The sequence below is a fragment of the Jaculus jaculus genome, chromosome 13, assembly GCF_020740685.1.
Source record: "Jaculus jaculus isolate mJacJac1 chromosome 13, mJacJac1.mat.Y.cur, whole genome shotgun sequence".
NCBI lineage: Eukaryota > Metazoa > Chordata > Mammalia > Rodentia > Dipodidae > Jaculus > Jaculus jaculus.
The window spans coordinates 2,886,377-2,905,046 of NC_059114.1; the positions used below are offsets into that span (position 1 = coordinate 2,886,377).

Consider the following 18,670-nt stretch of genomic DNA (forward strand, 5'->3'; position numbering starts at 1 on the left):
TGGGGACTGGGTCGAGATACTTTTTAGTTGCTTTTTTGTTTTTGTTTCCTGCGAGGCCCCGTGCCCTGGGGCCGGCTCCACCGCGACTCGGGTGGCTGGTCCTGCAGCGTGGAGTCTCTGAAGGCTCGGGGAGTCCCAGGGCCGGTGAGCACCCGGAGCAGGGAAGAAATCTCAGGTGATCCACAAGGAAAGGCGGGCCGCAGAGCTCAAGACAGTGGTGAAGTGTGGTTGGAGCTTCCCACTCCCCCACCACGGACCTCAGAATCCCAGATCCCGGAGCCTGAAGACCGCCGAGCCACGTCCCTGCACGCGCGACCTAAGCCCTGGACCTGTCTGCGCTGGCCCCACGACCTGGAGGCCAGCCAGCACCGGAAAGGTCCTGAAACTCACAGCGCAACCGTCCCTCCCCGCTCCCCGCAACCCTTTCTGAGGTGTGTGTGTGGGGGGGAGGGAGTATAAAATAGTGTTTTATTTTTTTCCCAGCTTAAAAATATTTTTGATTGACAACTTCCATAATTATAGACAATAACCCATGGCAATTCCCTCTCCCCACTTTCCCTTCTGCAACTACACTCTCCATTATTCCCCTCCCCCCTCTCAATCAGTCTCTCTTTTATTTATTTATTTATTTTCTTTTAAAATTTATTTCTATTTATTTTTTTCTCAGTTTTTGTTAACATTTTCCATGATTATAAAAAATATCCCATGGTAATGCCCTCCCTCCCCCGCGACTTTCCCCTTTGAAATAGTGTTTTAAAGTGGAGCTGCAGTGATTAAAAATGCTTGCTTGCAAAGCCTGACAGCCAGGATATGATTCCTCAGTACCCACCTAAAGCCACATGCACAAATCTGGAGTCTGTTTGCAGCAGCGAGAGGGCCCGGAGTGCACAAACTCTCTCTCTCTCTCTTCAATAAATTAATTTAGCTGGACATAGCGGTGCACACCTTTAATCTCAGCACTTGGGGAGGGAGAGGTAAGAGGATGGCTTGTGAGTTCCAGGTCAGTCTGGACTAGGGTGAACCTCTACCTCAGGGGAAAAAAAAATCTAATTTAATTAACTGCATGTAATAGCTGATCAGCCCTAGAGCCTTGGCACCTAGCTCTGAAGAGTGTTTTAACTACAACTGCTTCCCATGCTCCAGCCCAGGTCCCCCCTTCCCCCTCCTCCCCCCGAGCTGCTTTTCCATTGCTGACAGCTTCTACTGACCACATGACACCACCTGTCACTGCCTTAGTTCCGTTCCTGGGAGGACCAAGAACAGAAAGGCGGGAAGGCATGGCAGGCGGATCTGCAGCGCTTAGGGCACCTAATGCAGTCGCCTCTTCAGTTGTTCTGCTGTGGTGCTCACTTGTTCTTCCTACGCAATACTTCAGTTTAGAAGTGGAGCCTGGCCCAGCACTTGGGGAAGAAAAAAATAAGGTAAAAAAAAAAAAAATGTTTTAGCTGGGAGTGGTGGCGCACGCCTTTAATCCCAGCACTCGGGAGGCAGAGGTAGGAGGATTGCCATGAGTTCAAAGCCACCCTGAGACTACAGGGTTAATTCCAGGTCAGCCTGGACCAGAGTGAGACCCTACCTCGAACACCCCCCCAAAAAAAAAGTTTTGACATGATTGTTATCTAAGGAACATTTATTTATTTTTAGTAAACGAGATCATTGTATGCAGGGCTAAAGGCTGATAAAAACAAGTCAAGGGAGTCACAGGAATGACCTTGTATCAAGTCACAAGTAGTCAAGGTGCTTGGGTTAACAGTAGTAAATGTATTTTTATTCTTGTGAAGTTATCTTGACTTTCAGCCAACAGCAGAGAGGATCTACTTTCCTGTCCCATGACCCCCTAATTTTCCTTTTTATTTTATTTTATTTTATTGAGGTAGGGTTTCTCTCTAGCCCAGGCTGACTTGGAATTCACTATGTAATCTCAGGGTGGCTTCGAACTCGCAGCGCTCATCTTACCTCTGCCTCTCCCCTTTTTCTAATCACTCCTCCAGTCTCACTTCATGCTCAGTGCTGGTGACCACCTGTGTTTCACGCACTAGCTCCAGCTGCCTGTGACCTGAGACTCTCAATACACAAGGAGGTTGGGTCGGGAGGCGGGGTGCTGATTTCTGCAGGGAGAGATTGAATCCGGGCTTGAGATGAGACAAGGATTGAGTCTTTGCTAGTGCATAAACTTGTTTGTAATTTTGAAACCTTCCACCCAGCACCAGCCAATTGGGTCCTAAAGGATGCTGGAAGGATGAACACCCTCAGTAGAGACAAATGACACCTGCTATTACCTACCTGGGTGATGTTCTCTAGTGTTCCTGGCAGGTGTAGTCGTGGCCGAGTGGTTAAGGCGATGGACTAGAAATCCATTGGGGTTTCCCCGCGCAGGTTCGAATCCTGCCGACTACGTGTTCATTTTAGCCAATGCATTACTATTTTGTCAAGAGAGAAAACTCGTGGAACTGGAATTTCAGTGTCAGTTGGGTGGTTGCCTCCTCTCTCCAGCTTCTATGCTGAGGTAAGATGAGTCACTCTCCAACTGTGCACTTGCTCGGGAGCACTTTTGGTTAATTGTTCTAAGCAGGTTACAGGGTATGAAGAAGATCCCTACATGCTAGCGATTCTTGGTCCACAGCATGGAGTATTCAAGTTTGGGAGTAGGTTTTCTGAGACCACCGACCTGATCAGCAGTGTCTGTGAAGAACAGTATCACATGGCCAAAACTGCAGTTGAATGTAGAAACTATGGGATCTCAAGCTTCAGTTATCAAAATGGGGCCAAAGACCATGGAGACCACTCACACTTACACTCACGCATCTTGGGAGGCTAAGGCAAGAGGGCTGCTGTGAGTTCCAGGCCATTTGAGCAACAGAATTGAGACCCTGTATTAAACAATCGCTCCCTCATGAAAAAGGGGGCATATAGCTGCGCGTGGTGTTGCACACCTTTAATCCCAGCACTTGGGAGGCAGAGGTGGAAGGGTTACCATGAGTTCAAAGCCACCCTGAGACTACATAGTAAATTCCTGAAAAGGGGGAGTACAAAACCCCCCTTTATTAGAGTTTTTTTGTTTCTTTGTTTGTTTTTGTTTTTGTTTCACTGCAGCTCAGGCTGACCTGGAATTCACTCTGTAGTCTCAGGGTGGCCTCAAACTCATGGCCATCCTCCTACCTCTGTCTCCTGAGTGCTGGGATTAAAGGCATGTGCCACCACGCCTGGCTTTCAAATTTTATTTTTTTTAAATATTTTTATTGTGTGTGTGTGTGTGTGTGATCATCAGTCTCCTGCCCCTACACATGAACTCAGAGGAATGTGCCACCTTGTGCATTTGGCTTTATGTGGGGAAGGGAACTTGTCATCACGCTTGGCGACAAGTGCCTTTGACCACTCAGCAATCTCTCCAGCCCCTTGAGTTTAATTTTTAAATTTATTTTATTACTTGAGAGAGTGAGAGGGTGAGGATGGCTGCACCAGGGCTTTCAGTCACTGCAAACGACCTTCAGCTGCAGGTGCCACAATAAACCATGATAATTTCCTCCCCTGAAGTTTTTAAGTATTAAGTCATGTAATAAATATAAGACATAGAGTGTAAGAAACCATGGGCTTTGTTTTGTTGTGTTTATCTTGGTTGTGTTCAGGGCATTAGGCACAGTATGCATGCACACCGCCACCACATCCAAACCACTTCGCCAGTCCCCTCACTCAGTCTCTTTTAAAGAAGTATGAGACCATGAAGTTCCTGAGTTGATGGGAGTAGGCACAGTTTATGAATTAGAGAAGTTATCAAAATAAATAAGCCAGGGTTGGTGGTGCATGCCTTTAATTCTAACACTCAGGAGGGCAGAGGTAGGAGGATAACTGAGTTCAAGGCCAGCCTGAAACTACATAATGAATTCTAGGTCAGCCTAGTACAGGGAGAGCCTACCTTGAAAAACCAAATAAATAAGTGAAGAAATAAATAAAAATAATAAGAAAGAAAGAGAGATAAAAGAAAGGAAGGAAGGAAGGAAGGAAGGAAGGAAGGAAGGAAGGAAGGAAGGAAGGAAGGAAGGAAGGAAAGAAGGAAGGAAGAACATCCCCCAAGGTTTTTTTTGAAATGAAGTTGTGAGTAGGCCTAGATCAAGACTTTCGACTTTTAACCTGGCATGGTGATACACACAGGATCAGGAGGCCAACCTAGGCTGCATGAGACCCTGTCAAGAAAGAAGAAGGAAAAGGAGAGGGTGGAGGGAAGAGAAAAAGATTAGAATAGTATTAATTTTGATGAACTTTTAAACAGTTTTTATAGCTTATCATCCAGAACTATGGACAACAGCTTATTATGAGAGGAATGTGGTGGCAACATCCTAGTGAAACCATGAAAATTCAGATTAACATAAAGAAAGCAACCTGAATTCTGCTATGAAGATATTTATCATCAGCCAGCAGTATCTTAAACACAGATGTGAGGTTCCATGGTGTAATGGTTAGCACTCTGGACTCTGAATCCAGCGATCCGAGTTCAAATCTCGGTGGAACCTTGGTTTTATTTTTTTTTTTCCTTTAATTGTTGAACTCATTTTCATGTTCTCCAAGGAAAGCGCTATGTATATGCTGAAAACGGTTTTCTTCCTTGATAACGTCTGTGAGTTTCTACAAGACCGGCCCCATCCTATGCCAGATAGCAGGCAGTAATAGAATTCCACTCTGTGACAGCGTGATTTCTAATACTTGTGCTCTGTTGTGACCTGGAGACAAACCCTAGGGTTGGAGTCCTCGCTCAGGGTGGAAGCTTGCTAGGAAGCCTGTCCCTGGCTTCCATTCCTAGCATCACTGGGGGAGAAAGGAGTGTTATGAAAAGCACTTATCAACTTAAAAAAAAGTTTATTTTGTGTACACATTAAGTAGAGTGTTAGAAATTATTAAATGTTTCAAGTTTTCAAAATAAGAATGGAGGTACTTGGAATGTCTCCTCATCTGATGGCCTGAGGCTGCGTGGTCTTCTCTGCCTTCTCCTTTCTCCCCCGACCCCTTCCCCAAGAGCACAGAAACCAGTTTGTCTATGCAAAATAAAACAGGCAGACAAGCACAGAACTCCGAATGTGGAAAAAATTTAAATCAACTGACCCAAAGGAAAAGGCATATAAAACTCCTTATCTCCACAGGTTTAATATATTTGAAAGGAAAAATTTGGGGGTAAAATCCATAGTAATTTTGCAATGCTCATCCAGTCACTGTACCGCTCACGAAATCCCAAACATTGGTCTTTATCAGTTTACTTGAGTGGCTCATGAGCTACAGCTTTCCCCTCACTCCGGTTGGCTTCTGTTGTGAAAATCGTCAGTGAAAACCACTTTTATGTTCCCTGACAACCTTATTAGCATCACAGCAGGGGGAGGTGACAGAGCAGAAGGTATTATAAGACAATTTAATGAAATTAAACAGTTATTCCAATTTTTTTTTTTTCCCCAGAGGTAGGGTTTCACTCCAGTCCAGGCTGTCCTGGAATTCACTGTGTATGGTGATCCTTGCTACTACCTCTGTCTCCTGAGTGCTGGGATTAAAGGCGTCCCAACACAACAGAAAGTCATAATTGCACTAGTAAAACCGTAGTCGGCAGGATTCGAACCTGCGCGGGGAAACCCCAATGGATTTCAAGTCCATCGCCTTAACCACTCGGCCACGACTACCTCGCTCCCTACTTCTCTGAAGGACCGTGATGAACTAATCAATATCGATAAGGTCTGCAGTAAAGAACTTCTGGTTCTCCTTTAGGATGGAAGAGCTCACACTGAGCAGATTAAGTGTTAAGGATTGGGGGGAGTGCACGTACAGGTGAAGAGGGATTTAGAGTCAAAAGTCCCTCTTGGTGACCTTAAATTAGCAAGCGCGGATGAGAGAAGCAACAGGAATGAAAGGAAGGGAGAATGGGCATGGTGGTAGAGATAGAGAGAAAGAAAGAAAGAAAGAAAGAAAGAAAGAAAGAAAGAAGGAAGGAAGGAAGGAAGGAAGGAAGGAAGGAAGGAAGGAAGGAAGGAAGGAAAGAGAGAGAGAGAGAGAGAAAGAAAGAGAGAAAGAAAGAGATAAGAAGAGGAAAGAGAAGAAAGAAAAGAAAAGAAAAGAAAAAAGGAAAGGAAAGGAAAGGAAAGGAAAGGAAAGGAAAGGAAAGGAAAGGAAAGGAAAGGAAAGGAAAGGAAAGGAAAGGAAAGGAAAGGAAAGGAAAGGAAAGGAAAGAAAATCTGTGCTGGAATTGGACTGTAGCTAGAGAGTGAGAGGCTCTGGACCCTATAGGTGAGACCATGTCTCCACAGACCAAATCCTCAGCTCCTGGAGAAGAACAGGAAAGGGAAGGATTCAAGTCAGATTTTCCAAGGATTTTGACCCAGTGAGAGGTCATCTCTACCCTACCCAACAGAGACAAGCAGGGGGTGTGGGGGGAGGAGATGAAGACAAGTAAGTGTCGATAAATCTGGCTAAATTACTAAAGCAGGTTTGTGAGCGGAAGATTGGATCAGATGCCGCTTTCAGAAAGGTGAAGAATTCCAATCCAGGGACTTCCTCTTTTAATTCTGAAAAGCTAGGTGGGTCACGTGGGGGAGTAAACAGTAAATTCAGACAGAATTTCAAACACAAAAGGAAGGTGATGTCCATGGTGGACACGGGACGCGTCTGTAATAGAGTGTCCTCCCATACCTCCTTGTCCTTCAGGTACATAATCTAACTATAGAAACTGACATCCTGCTAAAAGGGAAATAGCAGTTGTTTGGCTTGTGACAAAGCCTGAAAGTCAGGTGCGTCCCTTTATAAGTCTTGTTACTTGCCTCTATTCCGCAACAGTTTAGTCTCTTGGTGGATGAGGAAAATGTCTAACCATCTTGCCAAATTGGCTTCTGCACGCAGAAATATTGCTATAGGACCACACAGTGCCCAGGAACAAAGAATAGTGAACATCGTTTTTAAAACCTGGCTCCAAAACAAAACAAAACAAAACAAAACAAAACAAAACAAAACAAAACAAAACAGAACAGAACAGAACAGAGAAAGAAAGAAAAACAAAACAAACAAAATAAAGCAGGCTACCTAACTAAATCCAGTTTTCAGGTGCCACATGAGTCTTCTCTCAGCATCCCTTTCTTGTTTGTGACATGAGGGTTGAGGATGTTGTGTATCTAAATGAAAGCATTTCACAAAATACATTGTACAAATTTCAGTGTTGGTATTCAATTGCTAAAAATACATTCCATTTTTTTAAAGCTTTATACCAGAGTTATATAACTACATACATTCTTTGAGGCAGGGTCTCACTCCTGCCTGGGCTGACCTGAAACGCACTCCTGTGGTCCTAGGCTGGTTTTGAATATAGGGCGCTACTCCCTATCTCAGCCTCCCAATTGCTGGGATTAAATGGTACTCATGTCTTGCCACTTGATTCTTCTTTTTAAAATCAGCTTCAGAACTTCCACTGTATGGATTTCCAAAACTTACTTGGAACAATAAAAATGGATGTTAATTTCGCCACGGCAAATGTGAGAACATGCCCCAGTCGCTGGGAGTGTTGTACAGATTCCAGCATATACGCAGGAGGCTGGTCTCTGAGGCTGTCTCCTTTCAGCCCTTCAGAACAAGGCTCCTCCCACTGTACAAGAAGTGACGCGGGTCAGTCTGCCATCCAGCAAGGTTTCCAAAGAAGCAAATGCATCTACTGCTGAAAGGTTGGCCTTTGGAAGGAGCGACTCACTCCTGCTCCTTAACCCAGGGGGCCGTCCTCCTCTTGTGTAGTCGTGGCCGAGTGGTTAAGGCGATGGACTAGAAATCCATTGGGGTTTCCCCGCGCAGGTTCGAATCCTGCCGACTACGAGGTCTGGTATCTGTGAAAATGCTGGCATTTTTATTTTATTGTTATTATTTTTAGTTTTGGATTTTCGTGGAAGGGTCTAGCCTAGGCTGATGTGGAATTCCAGATGCACGCGCCCCTTTGTGCATCTGGCTTTAAGCGGGTACTGGGCAATGAAACTTGAGGTGGCAGGATTTTGAAAGAAAGTGCCTGTAACCACTGGGTCATCTCACCAGCCATGGAGTTACAATGTAAAATACTGTCTCTAAACAAATGTAAAAATAATAGTACAACTGGCCTTTGCAGAAACAACGTGTTTGAGTTGAACATGCCTACAGTAAGGAGACAAAAACAGCTGATAGCAGAGGATGGTTTCGATCCATCGACCTCTGGGTTATGGGCCCAGCACGCTTCCGCTGCGCCACTCTGCTACTGCTGGGAACACATCTTGAGACTCAGGACTAATTCTCCCTTTCTTACCCAGCTTGAGGTTTAATTCAGTTGCTTTTCTCTCCCAGTACTTATATCCCCTCCTCACCATAAACCCTATGGATTCTCAGCTCACAATCCAAGTGGTTTTCACTCCACCACCTCTAACTCGGCCTCGGGTTTACGATCTTCTCATCCCCCAGCTCTGGATCAGTCCTGTCACTCCCCAAACCGTGAGAACAATGACTACAGAATCTGGCACAGGCCTTCAGAGCTTTCATAACCTCCCCTTTCCACCAGAAGCCTTCTGGTGGGGCTCCCTCCACCTCCAGGGGCTGACAGAATCATATTTTGAAGTACTGGTAGTTAAAGATTCATTTTATGGATGTTGGAGGAACATGGCTAGGGTCCACAAGAGGTCACAGATGAGTTGGTCTAGGAACTAATAAATAATGCTATCTCCATAAGTAAATAAAAAATTTAGAGAGGAGAGAGATAGCTGGGCTTGGTTGTTGTAGCAGCCAGATTCAGGTTCACTGAGGTGAACGTCCAGACCAGGCACAGTTATGGAGGAAGGGATATTTATTGAAGCTTATAGATCCAGGGGAAGCTCCATAATGGCAGAAGAAACTGGTCTACCTTCACAGGCCCAAGCATAGAGAGAGAGAAGTACAAGCCAAAAAGCCAAAAGCCACACAGCACAGCACACTTCAGGAACTCCAGCTAGGCACACTTTGTATATCTTTAGATTGAAATCTGAAACCCACCACCACACCTTGAGATCACCCAGTGACATTGCATCCAGCCAGGTGGCTACAGATGCAATCTACAAACAAATAAACCATGAATATATTGGGGGCCATCCATTCTATTCAAACCACCACAGTTGTGCACACCTTTAATCGCAGAGGTAGAGGCAAACATGGAAGTATGGCTGTGAGTCTGAGACTGTAGTGAATTCCAGGTCAGCCTGGGCTAGAGCAAGAAAAGTAAAAGATTTGCACATGAAAGTACAAACTCTTTACAGTAAAATGATTCATGAAAATTTCACAAACCAGTCTAGACAGAAAATTAGAATAAATCTGAACTCAGTACATTGTGTATAGCAAAATCAAAGGAAAGATTCAACTCAAAATTATATGAGCATTGTTCACGACTTGATGCTCATCAAATAATGAGTCACTGAAATGTGGCCCATACACAGTGTAATGTCTTTCAGCCATGAGGACAGATGGATCATGTTATGTACAGGAAAGTTGATGGGACCTGAGACTGATTTGCTAAGGAAAATAAGACAGAATCAGAAAGACAAAGATGCTTTTTCTCATGTGGAATCGTGTGTGTGTGTGTGTGTGTGTGTGTGTGTGTGAGAGAGAGAGAGAGAGAGAGAGAGTGAGGGAGGGAGAAAGAGAGAGAAAGAGAGAGGTATCAAAGTAGAAAGTAGAAAGAGTACCATGAGAGGGGAGGATGAGATCTTAAGGGAGGGGGTAGGGAAAAGGAAGCCTTATGGGATACATGTGACCTGAATGAAGGAAGAACTGTTTGGGGGAAAGGGATGGGGGAAGGAAGATAAATAAAAATAAAAGTATAATGACACATATTGTATTGTTTTCAATATATACATATTGAAAACAATACAATCAAAGCTATTATTTCATGCTAACTTAAAAATTAGTTTTTAGCCAGGCGTGGTGGTGCACACCTTTAATCCCAGCACTCCGGAGGCAGAGGTAGGAGGATCGCTGTGAGTTCAAGGCCACCCTGAGACACCATGTGAATTCCACGTCAGCCTGTGCTAGACTGAGACCCTACCGTGAAAAAGCAAAAAAAAAAAAAAAAAAAAAAAAAAAAGATTAATTTTTAAGCCAGGAGTGGTGGTGTATGCCTTTAATCCCAGCACTCAGGAGGCAGAGGTAGGAGGATCACCATGAGTTCAAGGCCACCCTGAAACTACATAGTGGATTCCAGGTCAGCCTGGGCTACAGCAAGACCCTACCTCGAAAAACCAACACCAAAACCAAAAACAAAACCCAAATTAATTAAAATTAAAATTAAGCATGAGCCTGGTGTGGTGGTGAGCACCTTTAACCCTAGCACTCGGGAGGCAGAGGTAGAAGGATCACCATACTTTCGAGACCACTCTAAGGCTACATGGTGAATTCCAGGTCAGCCTGGGCCAGAGTGAGACCCTCGAAAAACCAAAAATAAAAAACTAAGTGCTCGCTTCGGCAGCACATATACTAAAATTGGAACGATACAGAGAAGATTAGCATGGCCCCTGCGCGATGATACACAAATACGTGAAGCGTTCCATATTAAAAAAATAAATAAATAAAATAAAAATAAAAATAAAAATAAAAGATAAAATTAATCATGAAATAAAAAAGAATGCCTTAGGTAGGGTCAGGGGGAAATTGATGGACCTGCATGGAACTTAGGCCATCTGTGAATTTTTCCAGTGAGATTTCCTGCGGAAAGGAAAAATCTTAGGTTCCACCGAGATTTGAACTCGGATCGCTGGATTCAGAGTCCAGAGTGCTAACCATTACACCATGGAACCCCACGCTAGCTTTAGCTGGCGCTGATGGTGATGGGATATACTCATGGCTAAATTCACCCGAGGTTTTGCCTCCGCACACCTTCCTACTCAGCCGCCGGGAGGAGGTCTTCGTGCAAAGTTCAAGGACGATTCGGTTCTAGGCGGCTCCAGGCCGGCATCCACAGCTGCACTGGACTCTCGGGGGTCACGTTGCGAGGACCACAGTGAACTGGGTTCGGTGCTCTGCAGCGTGGGCAAGCGAAGGGCACAGACGCCTTTGCTGCCTAGGGTGGCACCGCCTCGTGTATACCAAAGTAGATCACAGCAGAAAGTTCCCATGTTGCAGGAATGTACGCTGCACGCTGGAGCCCGAGGCAGGGGAATTGCCGCGAGTTCAAAGCCAGCCTAGGCTACCTACCCAGGACCAGGCCAGCCATAGATAAAGTCCCATCACCTGCAAAACTAGCCTGTAGATTCTCACTGAGAAAGCTTTCAGTGGATCTTATCTGATGCTAACTGTGATTCAAGGGTGGGGGAGAGAAGATGGACCTTAGTAAGCGTGGGGCCATCAGGGTTCAGGGTTGGAACCCTGTTTCCAGGAAAGATTGTCAGCATTCTGTCAGGGTGATGTCGGAGAGCTTGCACACAGTTGTAGTTGGGGAGTGTTAACTGAGCTCTATCTAGGTCAGGCAGAACGGAGAGGAACAGATGCATTTTTACCCCAAAATAAGCCCCTCCCATGGTGGCATCCACTTAGTTGTGATGCTTTCCTGTTCAAAAGAAAGACACATGTCTTGCAGACCCAGGTCTTATTCCATAAAAAGAAGTGGTCACCCCTACTGAAATGAAGCACCAGCATAACCCAACTCTTCCCCCCAATCTACACACACACACACACACACACACACACACACACACACACACACACGAGCCACAGTGAATGGTCATTTCACATATGTATTTGTTGCAACTTTTCTTGGGTAGCCACCAACCCTGAGCTGATTGGCCCCAGGAGCGTGGCTCACTCAGGGCAGCTCATCTTTGAGAAGATGCAAGGTACAAGTCTGGCACCTGGAGAGAAGGCCAGGGTAGCCCAGCACCTGTACAGACTTTATTCAGGTGAGACGTGCCCAAGAAGAGGTCACCTTCTGCTGGGGTATTTATAGCCCCCTTAGAGGAAGGCGGGAAGTACGGTGATGGAGGTGGGAAGTTTTTCAGCTAGCCAAAATCCCATCATGGCCGTGTCTGTTACTGATCCCACTGAGAGAAGGGGAGTGTGTGTGAGTGGGAGAGGATGAGGACTTGGTGTACAGTTTTCAGGATCTTGTCCACACACAGGCACAGTACTCATTTCCTCCCAAGCATCGTGTTGACAGAGCATTCTCTCTCCTTCCCATTTCCAGGATCAAGATGTCGTTATGACATCTGTGGCTAGAGGATGGGTTCTTCTCCATCGAATAAAGAACTAGGAGTCAGGAAGACAGGTGTAACAAAGTGGAAGTGAGAGTTTCGTTGACAGAAAATTTCCTTGGACATAGAGAGGGGTCCCAGCCGGGCTGCCACAGACTGTGGCAGGAGAGGCCTTCCTGTGCCTGACTTTGTATTTAGTGACTTGGAACCCAGGCTTGGAAAAACAATGCCACCTGTCAGGTGTGATGGCACATGCCTATGATCCCAGCACTTAGGAGGCTCAGGCAAGAGGATCATGAGTATAGAGGAATTTCATAATTTTTTTTTTCCCCCCAGCTAGGCTCTCACTCTAGGTCAGGCTGATTTGGAATTCACTCTGTAGTTTCCGGGTGGCTGCACACTCATAGCGATCATCCTATCTCAGCCTCTTGAGTGCTTAGATTAAAGGGGTGCACCACCAATGCCTGGCCTTTTTATTTTTCTTCCTTTTTTTAAATATTTCATTTACTTGAGAGATAAAAAAGGCAGATAGAGCATACGCATGGCGGGGCCTCTAGCCACTGCAGACAAATTTCAAGAGCACCACTTTATGAATGGAACTGAACCCCGGTCCTGAGGCTTTGTAGCTAAGTGTCAGAACTGCTGAGCCAATTGGTTTCAAACCTACACTTCGTTGTAACTTGCTTTTCAAGGCCGCAAAAAGGCAAGGCAATTAAAAGCCATCACAAATATTTCTGTGTTAACACTCAGTGGTGAAAGCAAACCCAGGTAACTCCCATTGGTTTTAATTTCCATATTTCTTCCTGCCCCACAACAGTCTGCCAGGGCCACCCTCAGCTCCAACTCTCCCAAATTAGCTCTAACAGGCACATCTTGCCTAAGCAGCCAGCTCTGTGGCTTTCAGGATCCACTGGCTGCCCACATAGCAGCTTCCAGCACTGGGACTTCTAATGATGAAAGAGGTCCTGCAACCGAAGGATGGGGTGTCTTCCACAGCTGGGTCTTACCATCTAGTTCTGGTGGGCAACAGCCTTGGCAATGGTCTGAATTGTTTGGGGAGGTATCCCAACCCTGGAACTGAAATTTTTCTGTAACTTTGAGTAAAGTAAAGTTTGTTTTCAATCAAATCTTCCTTTAATCCCAGGGATTGTGTTATGTTCAGGAAAGTGACCTTATCCTTCAAATGACACAGGAACCTGATTTATGTGCTGTGTTATCTCCATCACTTAATAAAAGGTGCACCAGGCATGTGTAGTCGTGGCCGAGTGGTTAAGGCGATGGACTAGAAATCCATTGGGGTCTCCCCACGCAGGTTCGAATCCTGCCGACTACGGACTTTACCTTTTCCTGGGTTGGGATTCCACAGCCAAAGCAGCGAGGGATATTAATTACCATGTTTAAGATGAAAGGGCTGGCTTGAAGTCTATCGTGGGAAGGTTGAAGCTGCTGTCTAAGCTGAAAACAGGACAGTGTTTTCATGACGTTTGGACAGGCAAATATGCACAAACATAATGACCATAAAATAGAAGATTGAAGCCTGGCGTGGTGGTGCACACCTTTAATCCCAGCGTTTGGGAGGCAGAGGTAGGAGGATCCTGTGAGTTGGAGGCAGACTGAGATTACAGAGTGAATTCCAGGTCAGCCTGGGCTAGAGTAAGACCCTGCCTTGAAAAACAAAATAGTACATAAAATACAAAAAGATTGATAAACTAGCTCTCTCAACTTAAGAGCTTTGGTACATGCAAAGATAATGTAACGAGTCTGTTCTGAAAGCTGCGAATTTGACATTGTTTTGGGTCTTGGGACCTGTGAGCCATGGCTCTGCTGATGCTGTGTGCCAGCTTGTCCCTGGTGCAAGCCAAACTTTTAAAAGGTTTTAACCTGGGAACACATTTTCTTAAGTGATTTTGCTTGTAACCGGCTCCAGGGCTATATGAGTCCAGGGATAGCTACAGATGCGGCCTGACGTATCGGCAGATGATAACGTCGTGTGGCAATGCCAGGAGTTGAATACTTCTGTCATGAGGTAATGGAAGCCTTCAAGATCTCTTCTCATTTTCAAGATTTCCTTGGCTACACAGGCCATTTTCAGTCGCACATGCACTTGAAAACGGCTTGTGTTTGGATATCTTCCATTACACTGAATCTGGGCCTTTCACTGGATGTGTAAGATACAGCTTTTTATATCAAAACAACTCACTATGTCATGATTAGGAGCTATTAATGTAGCACTCACACATTCTTACTGCAATTTATAATTACATTTATTAATATACTCATTAATAGGCTTTCTTGCTCTTATAAATGGCCCCTAAAAATTATTGTTGGTCTGGGAATATAAATCTGTAGGAGATCACTTACCTAGCATGCATGAGATCCTAGTTTGGACCTTCAACATAAAAAACAAACAAACAAAACCCCACAAGTTTAGTTTCAAAACTTCTCAAAGCAGACTATCAGAGGCTGTGGAGAGCTCAGTGCTAAAGGTGACTTCTTTATTTATTTATGAAAGAGCCAGATAGATAGAGTGCGCGGGGACTCTCGCCACTGCAAATTCCAGACACACACACCACCCTGTGCATCTGGCTTTATGTGGGTACTGAGTTTGGCCTTGCCAACAAGAGTCTTAATTGTTTGCAGGAATATCCATACAGTGCCACTGGGCTCTCTGGACCAAGTCCATCGCCCCGCGAGGTACCGAGTTTTCTGTACTGATCGCTCGATTATGATAATTAACTACCAGACGTCTGTAGTACGGAACTGGCGTTTTTCTTTGTGTAACTGGCTTCTGTCGTTTCTTCTGTTTTTGGTAGTATTTCTTTAGTTCGAAGGAATTGTACTAAAGAAATGTAAAGAAACTTCAAACTAAAAAAAAATAAAAATGTCCTCCCCGTCGGGGAATCGAACCCCGGTCTCCCGCGTGACAGGCGGGGATACTCACCACTATACTAACGAGGAAGTGACGGTGAAGAGCTGCTCAGGAACTCTACTTAAACGCTACGGTGTCACCTCTGCACTTCCGGTAACTATGGTTACCAAGTGATCCGGCTTCGCTGACTATGGCGACGCCTGGTATACAGCCCTGAGCCACGACTGGACGTCTGGCGACAGCGCTGCAACCCTGAAGTAGGGGGAAAAGTGAAGTGTCGCCCTGTCTCCACTGGCACAAAAAGATCCGTGGACCCATCTGCGGATCCGGCCCGACCGCAGCTTCCCCCACCCAGCTTTAGGTTCCGGTTCACGGTGGAGTGTCAAAGTTCCGAGTAAAACGCTACGTAGTCGGCAGGATTCGAACCTGCGCGGGGAGACCCCAATGGATTTCTAGTCCATCGCCTTAACCACTCGGCCACGACTACGAGACTGAACACACGAGTACTGGAGTAACGAAAGGGGAGCTCCGGGTGCTGACGTAAGGCACGGGCGGCCGGGAGCCGCAGCGCCTGGGCAGTGTCGTCATGGCGACAGCGTTTCGCGACTCTCGGCTGGCAAGGAGACCGACCGAGTTGGGGGCCCGCGCGCCCGTGCCCGCAGCGTTCGGGCCGATGAGGCAGGAGGATTGTCGCGAGGTGAGGGCCAGCCTGGTTCCAAGGCCACGCAGCGAGACCCCGTCTAAAGAAAACAAGGAAGTGTATTCAGAGCTTCCTTTCTGAATTCCAGGCGCCATAAGTCCCGCTTGCTTTTTGTTGGGACTCCTGGATGAATGCCGACGGCATTCAGGGAGGAATTTCTTCCTCTGGTTGTGTCCTGGGTGGAAAATGATGCGGAGAAGCCTAGTTGCTCATCTGAGGGCCCTTTGCACCGCGGCGTCGTTTTGCATTTCGCCTGCACGCCCACAGGTGACACTCGTAGCTTGCACCCACGCTCCGTTTGCTGGGCCTCCCTCGGCGTTTTAAATGGCCTTATGCTCTAAAGCCTCCTGTCACCGAGTTTTCCTGACTGCTTCCGGTTTGTAGATTGCTGGTAACTGGCTTGTCTATTCCAGAGACGTCTCACAGCTCGAACTGATAAGAGCAAGAAAATACTAGAATGGAGAAGACAGCGCAAAGAACGAGTTTCTAAGGAGGATTAAATAAAGAAATGCACTGGATTTTGTTGTTGGGTGGTCTTATATATGTATATATATATATTTTGACAAGGTCTCACTCTGTAGCAAGCCCAGACTGGTCATGAACTCTATTTGATTCTTCTGCCTCTGCCTTCTAGTGCTGGGTTTACAGGTGTACAGAACCGCATCCAGAGAAATTCTGCACCCTCCTTGTTTTGTTTTGTTGGAGAGCCATGCTCTGAGGGAACAGACAGACAGGAAGCAGTTTTGATAGGGTAGTCAGATGTCCATTTAAGTAAAAAAAAAATCATAGATGCACATTACTAATGCATCTACTCATTTTGATTTTGTGTAAACGTTTTATAATATTTAATTGATGTATATGGATTTATTTGTTTAAGTTATTTTGAACAATAGCTTTGGATAAAGTTAGATACAAAAAATCAAAAACTTTTGTACACAAAAACCTTAGCAAAATAGAAAGCAATTAGTGATGTACATGTACTAAAACTATAATTATTGTTATCATTTGGTTTTCTGAGGCAGGGCCTCTCATTGTAGCCCAGGCTGACTTGGAACTCACTATGTAGCCCCGCAGTGATGGTTCTGTTGCTGAGACCAACCCCAGAGAAGAAGCGGCACCACAAGACCTGTCCCCAGCAACATGCCTCTTCCAGCAAGGCTTCACTTTCCACTGGCGAGGCGGTAGGAAGGAGGCTTCGTCACAAACACCTGAGGGTATGAGAGACATTTTACATTCAAACCACCACAAGAGTATTTACAACAAAGACTTAAAGAAAGCTCCACACAGAACTAATATTTTTAATTTTCTCAGTTACATTAAACAATGCTAGACACTCTCTTCACTCACTCAGTAAATCTCTGCTTCACTGTCCTGAGAAGAGTTGAATTTCTCTGGCCTGTGTCATTTGGAATTCTTCTTAAATAGATAGTCAAGTTCATTACCTTCAAGCTCTGTTTCTCATCCTTCTTTAGAACACAGTTCAGCCAAATGTCTGCTACTTTTTAAAAGGACCCCCATTCATTCAGCTTCCCATTATATGCCCACCAATCATTGTCTATGAGTTCTACACTTTTCTTATTCATTCATGTAGTGAAGGACATCTTAGTTTCTTCCACATTTGGGGAATTATGAAAAATATTGTTACAAATATGCAAGTTTTACCTTTTTTTTTGCATCTAGCTTATGTGGGTACTGGAGAATTGGACCTGCGTCCTTAGGCTTTGCAGGCAAGTGCTTTAACTGCTAAGCCATCTCTCCAGCCCCAAAATATTTATTTTAAACAATCTTTTTCGTGGTTGTTTTGTGTTGAAGTGGGGTCTCATTCTAGCCCAGGATGACCTGGAACACAAGTGTTGGAATTAAAGGCATGTGCCACCACAACCAACTTCTTGAAATTGAGATCCCACAAAATCTATCATCAGGCTATCATTATCACATGGAAAACAATACACATGACCACGGTCACCTCTGAATCTTCCAATTACTCCGAAGTCTTTTCTGCAAAGATTTACAGCTATTATTGGTGGTGAATACTTCCTTTTTGTATGCATTGAAAAGAATAGTGCTCCGAGCTTCCTTCTCCATGATTACCTTTAGTTACAGTTTATAGGAAATCAGCATGTATTTCTGGCTCGAAGTTTTGTTAGTGTTTTCTGTTGCCAGGTAGCCGGAGCCCTGGAGCCCGGCCTGGGCGCTCAGGCGCATGGAGAAGGTGTTGCTCCGCACGCCTGGCGGCTCCGCAGCAACATCAAGTTTTACTTTTTTGTATGAAGGCTTTTGACTCCTTAGGACAAATACTAAGAAGCAAGACTGTTGGCTTATGGTTAGGGGCAAATTAGTTTTATAAAAAAAATTACCAAACTTTCTGCCAAAGTCTACATCATTTTGTATTCTCACCATCAGCAAGAGAGTTCCTGTTGTTCCACATCTTATCGGCATTTAGTGGTGTCAGGGTCCTGAGCTAGAGTGAGATCTTAGCCCGAGAAAACAAAAAAACGATAAAAATTGGTTTGTAGCCAGGTATGGGGGCACATACCATTAATCCTAGCACTCAGAAGGCAGGTAGAAGGACCGCCATGAGTTCAAGGCCACATAAGGCCACCCTGAGACTACATGGTGAATTCCAGGTCAGCCTGAGCGAGAATGAGACCCTACCTTGCAAAACAAACAACAACAACAACAAATCGGGTTGTTATTATTGACAATTGCTTAGAATGCACTTATTTCTCTTTCTCATGTTGGGAATCAAACTCATGGCTTCGTGTTTACTAAGCACAAACTCTACCACTGAGGACCTGAGTGTTAGCAGACGTGCCTATAATCCCAGTTCTTGTGAGATGGAAGCAAGAGAATAAAAAGTTCAAGAACAGTATCGTCTGCATAGTGAGTCCAGCCCCGGCTACATGAGATACTGCCTTAAAA

At 45.2% G+C, this 18,670-nt stretch overlaps 10 non-coding genes across 10 annotated transcripts; 5 read left to right on the forward strand and 5 right to left on the reverse strand.

Annotated features, from left to right (window-relative positions):
• Positions 1-2,315: 2,315 nt before the first annotated feature.
• Positions 2,316-2,397, forward strand: Trnas-aga. Its single transcript has one exon. It is a non-coding gene; the product is annotated as a tRNA-Ser (tRNA).
• A 2,039-nt stretch (positions 2,398-4,436) lies between these two features.
• Positions 4,437-4,508, forward strand: Trnaq-cug. The gene has a single exon. It is a non-coding gene; the product is annotated as a tRNA-Gln (tRNA).
• A 1,067-nt stretch (positions 4,509-5,575) lies between these two features.
• On the reverse strand, positions 5,576-5,657 carry Trnas-uga. Its single transcript has one exon. It is a non-coding gene; the product is annotated as a tRNA-Ser (tRNA).
• Positions 5,658-7,742: 2,085 nt separating this feature from the next.
• Positions 7,743-7,824, forward strand: Trnas-aga. Its single transcript has one exon. It is a non-coding gene; the product is annotated as a tRNA-Ser (tRNA).
• Positions 7,825-8,160: 336 nt separating this feature from the next.
• On the reverse strand, positions 8,161-8,232 carry Trnam-cau. Its single transcript has one exon. It is a non-coding gene; the product is annotated as a tRNA-Met (tRNA).
• Positions 8,233-10,446: 2,214 nt separating this feature from the next.
• LOC123454284 lies at positions 10,447-10,550 on the forward strand. The gene has a single exon (XR_006633269.1). It is a non-coding gene; the product is annotated as a U6 spliceosomal RNA (small nuclear RNA).
• Positions 10,551-10,718: 168 nt separating this feature from the next.
• Positions 10,719-10,790, reverse strand: Trnaq-cug. The gene has a single exon. It is a non-coding gene; the product is annotated as a tRNA-Gln (tRNA).
• A 2,640-nt stretch (positions 10,791-13,430) lies between these two features.
• Positions 13,431-13,512, forward strand: Trnas-aga. The gene has a single exon. It is a non-coding gene; the product is annotated as a tRNA-Ser (tRNA).
• Positions 13,513-15,065: 1,553 nt separating this feature from the next.
• Positions 15,066-15,137, reverse strand: Trnad-guc. The gene has a single exon. It is a non-coding gene; the product is annotated as a tRNA-Asp (tRNA).
• Positions 15,138-15,453: 316 nt separating this feature from the next.
• On the reverse strand, positions 15,454-15,535 carry Trnas-aga. Its single transcript has one exon. It is a non-coding gene; the product is annotated as a tRNA-Ser (tRNA).
• Positions 15,536-18,670: the final 3,135 nt, after the last annotated feature.